The sequence below is a fragment of the Arachis ipaensis genome, chromosome B5, assembly GCF_059453495.1.
Source record: "Arachis ipaensis isolate K30076 ecotype BB chromosome B5, ASM5945349v1, whole genome shotgun sequence".
NCBI classification, from domain to species: domain Eukaryota; kingdom Viridiplantae; phylum Streptophyta; class Magnoliopsida; order Fabales; family Fabaceae; genus Arachis; species Arachis ipaensis.
This window is the reverse complement of record NC_142440.1, coordinates 98,079,917-98,092,492: the sequence shown is the minus strand read 5'-3', so window position 1 is coordinate 98,092,492 and position 12,576 is coordinate 98,079,917. Positions and strand designations below refer to the sequence as shown.

At 41.4% G+C, this 12,576-nt stretch overlaps 1 non-coding gene and 1 pseudogene across 1 annotated transcript; one reads left to right on the top strand and one right to left on the bottom strand.

The window, feature by feature from the left end:
* Positions 1 to 9,981: 9,981 nt before the first annotated feature.
* LOC148565100 (uncharacterized) lies at positions 9,982 to 11,679 on the bottom strand (annotated as a pseudogene).
* Positions 11,674 to 11,781, top strand: LOC148565099 (small nucleolar RNA R71). Its single transcript, XR_015883918.1, has one exon. It is a non-coding gene; the product is annotated as a small nucleolar RNA R71 (small nucleolar RNA).
* The last annotated feature ends 795 nt before the right edge of the window (positions 11,782 to 12,576 follow it).

Genomic DNA, 12,576 nt, shown 5'->3' with positions numbered 1-12,576 from the left:
CTTGCTAGGCATGAATCTAAGCCTCGAGTTGTAGAGGAGAACATCATCACCTTCTTGGAAATCCTTCTTTCGGATGTGATGGTTATGAAATGCCTTAGTCTTTTCCTTGTTAATTCGAGCATTCTCATACGCTTCATTCCTCAAACACTCGAGCTCCTCTAGTTGTAATTTTCTGGCCACTCCCACCTTGGTTGGATCCATGTTGCACTGCTTTACCGCCCAATAGGCTCTATGCTCAATTTCCACCAGGAGGTGGCATGCCTTACTATAGACGATCCGGAAGGGGCTCATCCCTAACAGAGTCTTATAGGCCGTCCTATACGCCTACAGTGCATCTCCTAGCCGGAAGCTCCAATCCTTCTTTTATGGATTGACCACTTTCTCCAAGATTCTCTTGATCTCCCGGTTGGACACTTCCGCTTGTCCATTGGTTTGCGGATGATAAGCAGTGGCAACCTTATGCAATACTCCATAGCGTTTAAGCAATGCCTCTACTTTCCTGTTACAAAAATGGGATCCTTGGTCGCTCACGGTTGCTCGTGATGACCCGTAACGGCATACAATATGATTTCTAATAAAAGAAACAACGGTATTGGCGTCGTCAAGACGGGTAGGTATTGCTTCTACCCACTTTGACACGTAGTCAACCGCTAACAGAATATATAGATGCCCACTTGAGTTGGGAAACGGTCCCATAAAGTCAATGCCCCATACATCAAATATCTCACAGAACAACATAGGTTGCTGAGGCATCTCATCCCTTTGGGACGTGTTTCCCGACTTCTGACACTGATGGCAAGACATATAGAACCGGTTAGCATCCTTGAATAAAGTTGACCACCAGAATCCACAATCCAACACCTTTTTAGCTGTCCTTTGTGGGCCAAAGTGGCCACCACATTCGGACGATTGGCAAGCTTCAAGAATGGGTTGAATTTCAGATTCCGGCACACATCTTCGAATTACTTGGTCCACGCCCCTCTTCCACAAGTGAGGGTCATCCCAAATGTAGTATTTGGAATCACTCCTCAACTTGTCCCTTTGGTTTTTAGAAAAGTTGGGAGGGAAGATTTTCGCAACCAAGTAGTTCGCCATTAGGGCAAACCAAGGAAAGCTATCCGATACAGCATGCAAACTATCCAATGGGAATGAGTCATTGATTGGAAATGGGTCAAATTTTAAATTCTCAAGGCGGCTTAAATGATCTGCAACCAAGTTTTGAGACCCACTCCGGTCCCTAATCTCAATGTCGAATTCTTGCAAAAGCAAGATCCAACATATGAGTCTAGGCTTTCACTCATTCTTTGTCAGTAAATACTTTAAAGCTGCATGATTCGTGTATACCACTATCTTGGATCCTAGCAGATAAGATCTGAATTTATCTAAAGCATGAACAATAGCTAGGAGTTCATTTTCTGTAGTGGTATAGTTGGATTGTGTTGTATCCAGTGTTTTAGAAGAGTAAGCAATGACATAAGGGAGTTTACCATCGCGCTGTGCAAGCGCAGCACCTACAGCATGGTTTGACGCATCGCACATTATCTCGAATGGCAACGTCCAATTGGGGCCTCGCACAACCGGTGCTGTGGTAAGAAATCTCCTTAGCTCTTCAAATGCTTTCACACATGCACTGTCAAACTCAAAATCCACATCATTTTGGAGTAGGCGCGACAATGGCAAAGCAATTTTGCTGAAATCTTTGATAAAGCGCCTGTAAAATCCTGCATGTCCCAAAAACGAGCGGACCTCCCTCACAGATGAGGGGTGACATAAAGTGGTGATAACATTGACCTTGGCCGGGTCTACAGAAATGCCTTCACTAGATACCACATGTCCTAACACTATACCTTGCCTTACCATAAAGTGGCATTTTTCAAAGTTTAAAACAAGATTAGTGTCGACACATCTAGCTAGGACCTTGGCCATGTTCTCTAAGCAACAATCAAATAAAGTTCCATAAACACTGAAGTCATCCATAAAGACTTCCAGACAATTCTCCATTAGATCGAAAAAGACACTGGTCATACACCGCTGAAAAGTAGCAGGTGCATTACATAGTCCAAATGGCATCCTTTTATAGGCAAAAGTGCCAAAAGGGCAAGTGAATGTGGTCTTTTCCTGATCTTCAGGAGCAATGTGAATCTGGAAGTAACCAGTGAATCCATCAAGAAAGCAATAATGGGATTTACCCGCCAAACGGTCCAACATCTGATCGATAAAGGGCAAAGGGTAGTGGTCCTTTCTTGTAGTGGCGTTCAATCTCCTATAATCGATGCACACGCGCCACTTATTTTGTACTCTCTTGGTGACCACTCCACCATCATCCTTCTTAACTGCAGTAATGCTCGATTTCTTGGGAACGACCTGGACCGGGCTCACCCATTCACTGTCAGAAATTGGGTATATGATACCCGCATCAAGTAGTCTAGTAACCTCCTTCTTTACCACATCAAGGATGGTTGGGTTGAGCCTCTTTTGTGGTTGCCTAACCGGCCTAGCTCCTTCTTGGAGAAATATATGATGCATGCACTTGCGAGGGTCAATCCCCACAATATCAGCTAGGCTCCAACCAATTGCCTTCTTGTACCTTCTTAGGACATCTAGGAGCTTTTCTTCTTCTTCACTCGAAAGCTCACTAGCAATAATGACTGAAAATTTTTGGTTGTCCTCTAAGAAAGCATACTTCAAATGAGATGGAAGAGGCTTTAGTTCACTCTTTGCTTCAAGCTGAGGTTCTTTTTCATCAAGCTCACGGAGCTCACTTTCAACAACTTTCTCATGTTCATCCTCTTGGTCATACGTCTCTTTAACAATATGGTAGCACAGCTTGTGGTGGTCTTATTCTTGCACCTCCGCTCCCATTTCATCAATTACATCACATCAGAGAACAGAATGCTCTTCTGGAGGATGCTTCATGGCTTCTTCCAAATTGAACTTGATAGTCTTGTCTCCAACCTCAAAAGAATATGTGCTTGTGAAGGTATCTAACTTGAATTTAGAGGTCTTGAGGAAGGGTCTACCAAGTAGAACGGAGAATGAGCTTCTATTTTCTGTTGGAGGCATTTCAAGGATGTAAAAGTCAAATAGAAAGACCAAGTCCTTGATTTCCACAAGTACATCTTCTGCTATTTCCATCACCGTGATCACACTTTTATTGGCTAAGACAAACTTTGCCGCTGACTTCTTTAATGGAGCTAAGTTCAACCGCACAAAAATGGACAATGGCATGATGCTTACGCAAGCTCCTAGGTCACACATACAGTCATGAAAAGTACATCCACTAATACAACAAGACACCAAACAAAGTCCAGGGTCACCACATTTCTTTAGAATAGGTTTCATCAATGAAGAAATTGAACTACCCAAGGATAATGTCTCCAACTCTCCTATCCTATCCTTGTGTGTGCACAAGTCTTCAGAAATTTTGCATACTTCAGAATTTGTTGGATAGCATCAAGAAGTGGTATGGTTACCTCAACTTTCTTGAACACTTGAAGCATGTTTAAATCGAATTCCGGAGTTTTTTTGGCTTTCTTCACCAAGGAAGGGAATGGGATAGGAATAGACTCATCCACTATAGCTTTCCTCTTGGGTTCCTTAAGGCTTACACCTTCTTCATCTTGCCCTCTTCATGTGGAGCTTGAATAACCACCTCTTTCTCATGAATGTCTTCCATGACCCTAGGAGGTATCTCTTCCAATGTAGTCCCCAACCATAGAGTAATGGCGTTGAGACCGCCCTTGGGGTTTGGTTGGGGTTGGGAAAGAAGGCTAGAAGAGCTTGAGGGTTGGTTAGTGTTGTTGGAGGACATGGACATCTTCGAGATCATGTCGGTGAGATTGGCTAATTGAGTCCCCATGGTATCAAATTGAGCCTTATAGCTCTCGTCACGTTTCTCCAAAGCGGTTCTAAGCTCATCGAATTAATTGGTGGAAGATGAAGAGGCTTGGTTGGATTGTTGTCTGTGGTGTGGTGCTTGGTATTTAGTGTAGTTGCTTTGGTTTTGGTTGTGGTGATTTTGGTTGGCTTGGTGGTTGTTGTTGTTGTGATATTGAGATGAAGATTTGTTGTTGTTGTAATGAGAAGAAGAATTGTTCCATCTTTGGTTTTGATTGCTCCCTTGTGCATTATCCCTCCACCCTTAATTTTGATTACTACCATGAGAGTAGTTGTTTTGGCCTTGAGAAAGATAGGGTGGACGGTTGTTGTAATTCACATTGGCCACAACAAGAGCATGCTCCTCTTGAATTTGATGGCATTGATCGGTGTAATGTGTGGTGCTAGAGCACAAACCACAAATTCTAGGAAGGCCTTCAAGTTGAGAAACTTAAGGTGGGGCTTGGATGACTTGGATGGAGTAGTATTCCTTTTGATCTTTTTGTATTTGAGTGAGGATAGTAGTCATGTCCCCAAGCGCCTTGGTTAAGCTTGCTTCAGAAGGGGATGGTTCTACCACACCCTTGAGCGGATTACTTCTCACTCTCACATGTTGTGTAGCCTCAGCAACATCATTTATCAATTTCCAAGCTACTCCTTCCGTCTTGTTCTTTGAAAGGCAACCGCCACTAGAAGCGGTGAGCAATCTTCTATCTTCCGCACAAAGACCTCTGGTGAAGTAACTAATGAGCAAGTGAGTGTTCAATCCATGGTGTGGACAATATTCCAATAGCCTCTTGAACCGAGTCCAATACTCATACAAACTCTCTTGATCTTTTTGCATTATACCTGAAATCTCCTTCCGGATGTAGTCGGTCTTCTCTGGTGGGAAGAATTTATCTAGAAACTCTCTTCTCAAGAAATTCCAATTAGTCACAATTTTATCCAGATGTGAATAAAACCACATCTTTGCTTGCCCTTCAAGAGAGAAAGGGAAGGCAAAAACCATAATATCCAACTCATCGGCTCCATGCCTTCGAGCCATAGAACAAGCAACTTGAAAATGTCTTAGATGTCGGATGGGGTCTTGACCCGACAACCCATGATACTTTGGAAGAAGATTTATTAAGCTACTCTTCAACTCAAAGTTTGGATCAAGGTTAGGATACCTTGCTTGCAAAGGTTGGAGTATGATATCCGGAGCTCCTTGCTCATGCAAAGTGATCCGTCGTGGCTCCGCCATGTATGGTTCACCTATAGGATGCTGGTGCGTAGAAATCGTGACGGTTCCATCCCTTGGTAACGGCGCTAAAAACTCAATACGCACGTTCATAATCTTAGTTCTTTGTCACAACTTCGCACAACTAACCAGCAAGTGCACTGGGTCATCTAAGTAATAAACCTTACATGAGTAAGGGTCGATCCCACGGAGATTGTTGGCTTGAAGCAAGCTAAGGTCACCTTGTAAATCTCAGTCAGGTGGATTCAATTGATTATGGAGATTTAATAATTAAAAAGATAAATAAAACGTAAAATAAAGATAGTGATACTTATGTAATTCATTGGTGAGAATTTCAGATAAGCGTATAGAGATGCGTTCGTTCCTCCTGAACCTCTGCTTTCCTATTGTCTTCATCCAATCATTCATACTCCTCTCTGTGGCAAGCTGTATGTTAGGCATCACCGTTGTCAATGGCTACATCCTGTCCTCTCAGTGAAAATGGTCCAATGCGCTGTCACTGCATGGCTAATCATCTGTCGGTTCTCGATCATACTAGAATAGGATCCATTGATCCTTTTGCATCTGTCACTACGCCCAGTACTCGCGAGTTTGAAGCTCGTCGCAGCCATCCCTTCCCAGATCCTACTCGGAATACCACAGACAAGGTTTAGACTTTTCGGATCTCAAGAATGGCCGTCCATGGATTCTAACTTATACCACGAAGATTCTGATTAAGGAATCTCAGAGATACTCATTCAATCTAAGGTAGAACGGAAGTGGTTGTCAGGCACGCATTCATGGGTTGGGAATGATGATGACTGTCACGATCATCACATTCATATTGAAGTGCGAATGAATATCTTAGAATCAGAATAAGCTTGAATTGAATAGAAAAATAATAGTACTTTGTATTAATTCACGAGGAACAACAGAGCTCCACACCATAATCTATGGTGTGTAGAAACTCTACCGTTGAAAATACATAAGTGATGAAGGTCCAGGCATAGCCGAATGGCCAGCCCCCAAACGTGATCTAAAGATGAAACTAAAGATGTTCCAAAAGATCTAAATACAATAGTAAAAAGTCCTATTTATACTAAACTAGTTACTAGGGTTTACAGAAATGAGTAAATGATGCAGAAATCCACTTTTGGGGCCCACTTGGTGTGTGCTTGGGCTGAGCATTGAGCTTTACACGTGTAGAGGCTTCTTTTGGAGTTGAACGTCAGTTTGTAATCTGTTTCTGGCGTTTAACTCCACTTTGCAACCTGTTTCTGGCATTTAACTCCAGAATGCAGCATGGAACTGGCGTTGAACGCCAGTTTGTGTCATCTAAACTCAGGCAAAGTATGGACTATTATATATTCGTCGAAAGTACTGGATGTCTACTTTCCAACGCAATTGAGAGCGCGCCATTTGGAGTTCTGTAGCTCCAGAAAATCCACTTTGAGTGCAGGGAGGTCAGAATCCAGCAGCATCTGCAGTCCTTCTTCAACCTCTGAATCTGACTTTTGCTCAAGTCCCTCAATTTCGGCCAAAAAATACCTGAAATCACAGAAAAACACACAAGCTCATAGTAAAGTCTAGAAATGTGATTTTTTATTAAAAACTAATAAAAATATACTAAAAACTAACTAAATCATACTAAAAACTATATAAAAACAATGCCAAAAAGCGTATAAATTATCCGCTCATCACAACACGAAACTTAAATTGTTGCTTGTCCCCAAGCAACTGAAAATCAAATAGGATAAAAAGAAGAGAATATACTATAAATTCCAAAATATCAATGAAACTTAGTTCCAATCAGATGAGCGGGACTTGTAGCTTTTTGCCTCTTGAATAGTTTTGGCATCTCACTTTATCCATTGAAGTTCAGAATGATTGGCATCTATAGGAACTCAGAGTTCAGATAGTGTTATTGATTCTCCTACTTCAATATGTTGATTCTTGAACACAGCTACTTTATGAGTCTTGGCCGTGGCCCTAAGCACTTTGTTTTCCAGTATTACCACCAGATACATAAATGCCACAGACACATAACTGGGTGAACCTTTTCAGATTGTGACTCAACTTTGCTAAAGTCCCCAATTAGAGGTGTCCAGTGTTCTTAAGCACACTCTTTTTTGCTTTGGACCTTGACTTTAACCGCTCAGTCTCAAGTTTTCACTAGACACCTTCACGCCACAAGCACATGGTTAGGGACAGCTTGGTTTAGCCGCTTAGGCCAGGATTTTATTCCTTTAGGCCCTCCTATCCACTGATGCTCAAAGCCTTGGATCCTTTTTATTTACCCTTGCCTTTTGGTTTAAAGAGCTTTTGGCTTTTTCTGCTTGGTTTTTCTTTTTCTTTCTTTTCTTTTCGCTATTTTTTTCTTTTTTGTATTCACTGCTTTTTCTTGCTTCAAGAATCATTTTTAAGATTTTTTAGATTATCAAATAACATTTCTCCTTTTCATCATTCTTTCAAGAGCTAACATATTTAACATTCATAAACAACAAATTCAAAAGACATATGCACTGTTCAAGCATTCATTCAGAGAACAGAAAGTATTGTCACCACATCAAAATAATTAAACTAGTTTCAAGGATGAATTCGAAATCATGTACTTCTTCTTCTTTTGTTTTTAGAACATTTTTCATTTAAGAAAGGTGATGGATTCATAGGACATTCATAGCTTTAAGACATAGACACTTAAACACTAATGATTATGTAATGAAGACACAAACATAAAGCATAGTAAACGAAAAACAGAAAAATAAATAGACAAGGAGATTAAGGAATGAGTCCACCTTAGTGAGGGTGGCGTCTTCCTCTTCTTGAAGAACCAATGGTGCTTTTGAGCTCCTCTATGTCTCTTCCTTGTCTTTGTTGCTCCTCCCTTATAGCTCTTTGATCTTCTCTATTTTCATGGAGGATGATGGAATGCTCTTGGTGCTCCATCCTTAGTTTTCCCATGTTGGAGCTTAATTCTCCTAGGAAAGTGTTGATTTGTTTCCAATAGTTGTGTGGAGGAAAGTGCATCCCCTGAGGCATCTCAGGAATTTCATGGTGGGAAATTTCCTCATACTCTTGTTGAGGTCCATGATCTCTTGTTTGCTCCATCCTTTTCTTAGTGATGGGCTTGTCCTCTTCAATGAGGATGTTCCCCTCTATGTCAATTCCAGCCGAATTGCAGAGGTGGCATATGAGGTGAGGAAAGGCTAACCTTGCCCAAGTGGAGGACTTGTCAGCCACTTTGTAAAGTTCTTGAGGTATAATCTCATAAACTTTCACCTCCTCTCCAATCATGATACTATGGATCATGATGGCCCGGTCTATAGTAACTTCAGACCGGTTACTAGTAGGAATGATTGAGCGTTGAATGAACTCTAGCCATCGCCTAGCCACTGGTTTGAGGTCATGCCTTCGTAATTGAACCGGCTTGCCTCTTGAGTCAATTTTCCATTGAGCTCCTTCCTCACATATGTCTATGAGGACTTGGTCCAATCTTTGATCAAAGTTGACCCTTCTTGTGTAGGGGCGTGCGTTCTCTTCCATCATTGGCAAGTTGAACGCCAGCTTTACATTTTCTGAACTGAAATCTAAGTATTTCCCCCGAACCATGGTAAGCCAATGCTTTGGATTTGGGTTCACACTTTGATCATGGTTCCTAGTGATCCATGCGTTTGCATAGAACTCTTGAACCATTAGGATCCCGACTTGTTGAATGGGGTTGGTGAGAACTTCCTAACCTCTTCTTCAAATCTCATGTCGGATCTCTGGATACTCATTCTTTTTGAGCTTGAAAGAAACCTCAGGGATCACTTTCTTCTTGGCCACAACTTCATAGAAGTGGTCTTGATGGACTTTTGAGATGAATCTCTCCATTTCCCATGACTCAGAGGTGGAAGCAATTGCCTTCCTTTTCCTCTTTCTAGAGGTTTCTCTGGCCTTAGGTGCCATATATGGTTATGGAAAAACTAAAAGCTATGCTTTTACCATGCCAAACTTAAAATGTTTGCTCGTCCCCGAGCAAAAGAAGAAAGAAAGTATTAAAAGAAGAAGAAAATAGAGGAGATGGGGGAAGAAGATGTATTCGGCCAAGGAAAAGAAGAGAGGGTTGTGTTGTGTGAAAATGAAGAAGGAGTGAGGGATTTATATAGGAGTGAGGGGGTATAGGGTTCGGCCATTAGGGTTAGGTTTGGGAGGGAAATTAGTTTGAATTTTGAAGGTAGGTGGGGTTTATGGGGAAGAGAGGATGGGTGTGAGTGGTGAAGAGGTGATGGGAAAGAGTGATTGAGGTGATTGGTGAAGGGTATTTGGGGAAGAGAGTTATGAAAAGGTGTGAATAAGAGAGAAGAAAAAGTGGGGATCCTATGGGGTCCACAGATCCTGAGTGGATCTTGTGGGGTCCACAAATCCTGTAGGGATCCTGTAGGGTCCACAGATCTAGTGGGGTCAAGGACTTAACATCCCTGCTCCAATTAGGCATGTAAAATGCCCTTGCTGTGCAATCCTAGCGTTTAACACCAGACTGCTGCCTGTTTCTGGCGTTAAACGCCCAAATGTAGCTTGTTTCTGGCGTTTAACGCCAGGCAGATGCTTGTTTCTGGCGTTAAATGCCAGCTTGGTGCCTGTTTCTGGCGTTAAACGCCAGACAGATGCTTGTTTCTGGCATTTAAATGACAGACTGCTCTCCTCCAGGGTGTGCTATTTTCAATGCTATTTTTTATTCTATTTTTGATTTTTCAGTAGTTTTTGTGACTTCACATGATCATCAACCTAAGAAAACACGAAATAAAAAAAAGAAAATAAAATAGATATGATTAAATAACATTGGGTTGCCTCCCAACAAGCGCTTCTTTAATGTCAATTGCTTGACAGTGAGCTCTCATGGAGCCTCACAGATGATCAGAGCAAGGTTGGAACCTCCCAACACCAAACTTAGAGTTTGAATGTGGGGGTTCAATACCAAACTTAGTGTTTGGTTGTGGCCTCCCAACACCAAACTTAGAGTTTGACTGTGGGGGCTTTGGTTGACTCTGCAGTGAGAGAAGCTTTTCATGCTTCCTCCTCATGGTTACAGAAAGAGATCCTTGAGTTTTAAACACAAGGTTGTCCTCATTCAGTTGAAGGACCAACTCTCCTCTGTCCACATCAATCACAGCTCTTGCTATGGCTAGGAAGGATCTTCCAAGGATAATGGATTCATCCTCTTCCTTCCCAGTGTCTAGGATTATGAAATCAGCAGGGATGTAAAGGCCTTCAACCTTTACTAACACGTCCCCTACTTGTCCATAAGCCTGTTTTCTTGAGTTGTCTGCCATCTCTAATGAGATTCTAGCAGCTTGCACCTCAAAGATCCCTAGTTTCTCCATTACAGAGAGTGGCATTAAGTTTATTCTTGAACCCAGGTCACACAGAGCCTTCTCAAAGGTCATGGTGCCTATGGTACAGGGTATTAAGAATTTGCCAGGATCATGTTTCTTTTGAGGTAATTTCTACCTATCCAATGTATTTAGTTCATTGGTGAGCAAGGGAGGTTCATCTTCCCAAGTGTCATTACTAAATAATTTTTCATTTAGCTTCATTATTGCACAAAGGTATTTAGCAACTTGCTCTTCAGTAATGTCTTCATCCTCTTCAGAGGAAGAATACTCATCAGAGCTCATGAAGGGCAAAAAGAGGTTCAATGGAATCTCTATGGTCTCTAGATGAGCCTCAGATTCCTTTGGTTCCTCAAAGGGATACTCCTTATTGGTCACTGGACGTCCCAGGAGGTCTTCCTCACTAGGATTCACGTCCTCCTCTTCCCTTGTAAGTTCGGCCATGATTGTCAAATCAATGGCCTTGCACTCTCTCTTTCGATTATCTTCTGTATTGCTTGGGAGAGTACTAGGAGGAGTTTCAGTGACTCTTTTACTCAGCTGGCCCACTTGTGCCTCCAAATTTCTAATGGAGGACCTTGTTTCATTCATGAAACTCACAGTGGCCTTAGATAGATCAGAGACTATATTTGCTAAGCTAGATGGATTCTGCTCAGAATTCTCTGTCTGTTGCTGAGTGGATGATGGAAAAGGCTTGCTATTGCTAAACCTGTTTCTTCCACCATTATTAAAGCCTTGTTGAAGCTTTTGTTGATCCTTCCATGAGAAATTTGGATGATTTCTCCATGAGGGATTATAGGTGTTTCCATAGGGTTCACCCATGTAATTCACCTCTGCTATTGCAGGGTTTTCAGGATCATAAGCTTCTTCTTCAGAAGATGCCTCTTTAGTGTTGTTGGATGATTCCTTCAATCCATTCAGACTCTGAGAGATCATATTGACTTGCTGAGTCAATATTTTATTCTGAGCCAATATGGCATTCAGAGTATCAATTTCAAGAACTTCTTTCCTCTGAGTCGTCCCATTACTCACAGGATTCCTTTCAGAAGTGTGCATGAACTGGTTATTTGCAACCATGTCAATGAGTTCTTGAGCTTCTGCATGCATTTTCTTTAGGTGAATGGATCCACCTGCAGAATGGTCCAATGACATCTTTGATAATTCAGACAGACCATCATAGAATATATCCAGGAGGGTCCATTCTGAAAGCATGTCAGAAGGATACTTTTTGGTCAGTTCCTTGTATCTCTCCCAAGCTTCATAGAGGGATTCACCTTCCTTTTGTCTGAAGGTTTGAACATCCACTCTAAGCTTACTAAGCTTTTGAGGAGGAAAGAACTTGGCTAAGAAAGCTGTGACCAGCTTATCCTAAGAGTTTAGGCTGTCTTTAGGTTGAGAGTCCAACCAAATTCTAGCTTTGTCTCTTACAGCAAATGGGAAAAGCATAAGCCTGTAGACCTCGGTATCAACCCCATTGGTCTTAACAGTATCACAGATCTGCAAGAATTTAATTAAGAACCGAAAAGGATCTTCTGATGGAAGTCCATAAAACTTGCAGTTCTATTGCATTAGAGAAACTAATTGAGGTTTCAGCTCAAAATTGTTTGCTCCAATGGCAGGGATTGAGATGCTTCTTCCATGTAAATTGGAATTTGGTGCAGTAAAGTCACCAAGCATCTTTCTTGCATTATTATTATTTTCGGCCATGTCTCCTTCTTTTTCAAAAATTTCTGTCAGATTTTCTCCAGAGAGTTGTACTTTAGCTTCCCTTAGCGTCCTCTTCAGAGTTCTTTCTGGTTCGGAATCAGCTTCAACAAGAATGTTCTTATCCTTGTTCTTGCTCATATGAAAAATAAGAAAACAGAAAAGAAAATTTGGAATCCTCTATGTCACAGTATAGAGATTCCTTTATGTGAGCAGAAGAAGATATGAATAGAAGAAGGAGAATCCAAACACAAGGGTGAGGAGTAGGTTCAAATTCTTGCGTGAAAAAGGGATGTTAGTAGATGAATAAATAAATAGAAAGAGGTGAGGGAGAAGAATTTTCGAAAATTAGATAAAATAAAATAAAAGTATTTTTGTTTTTAACTTAAAAATTAAAAATTAAAA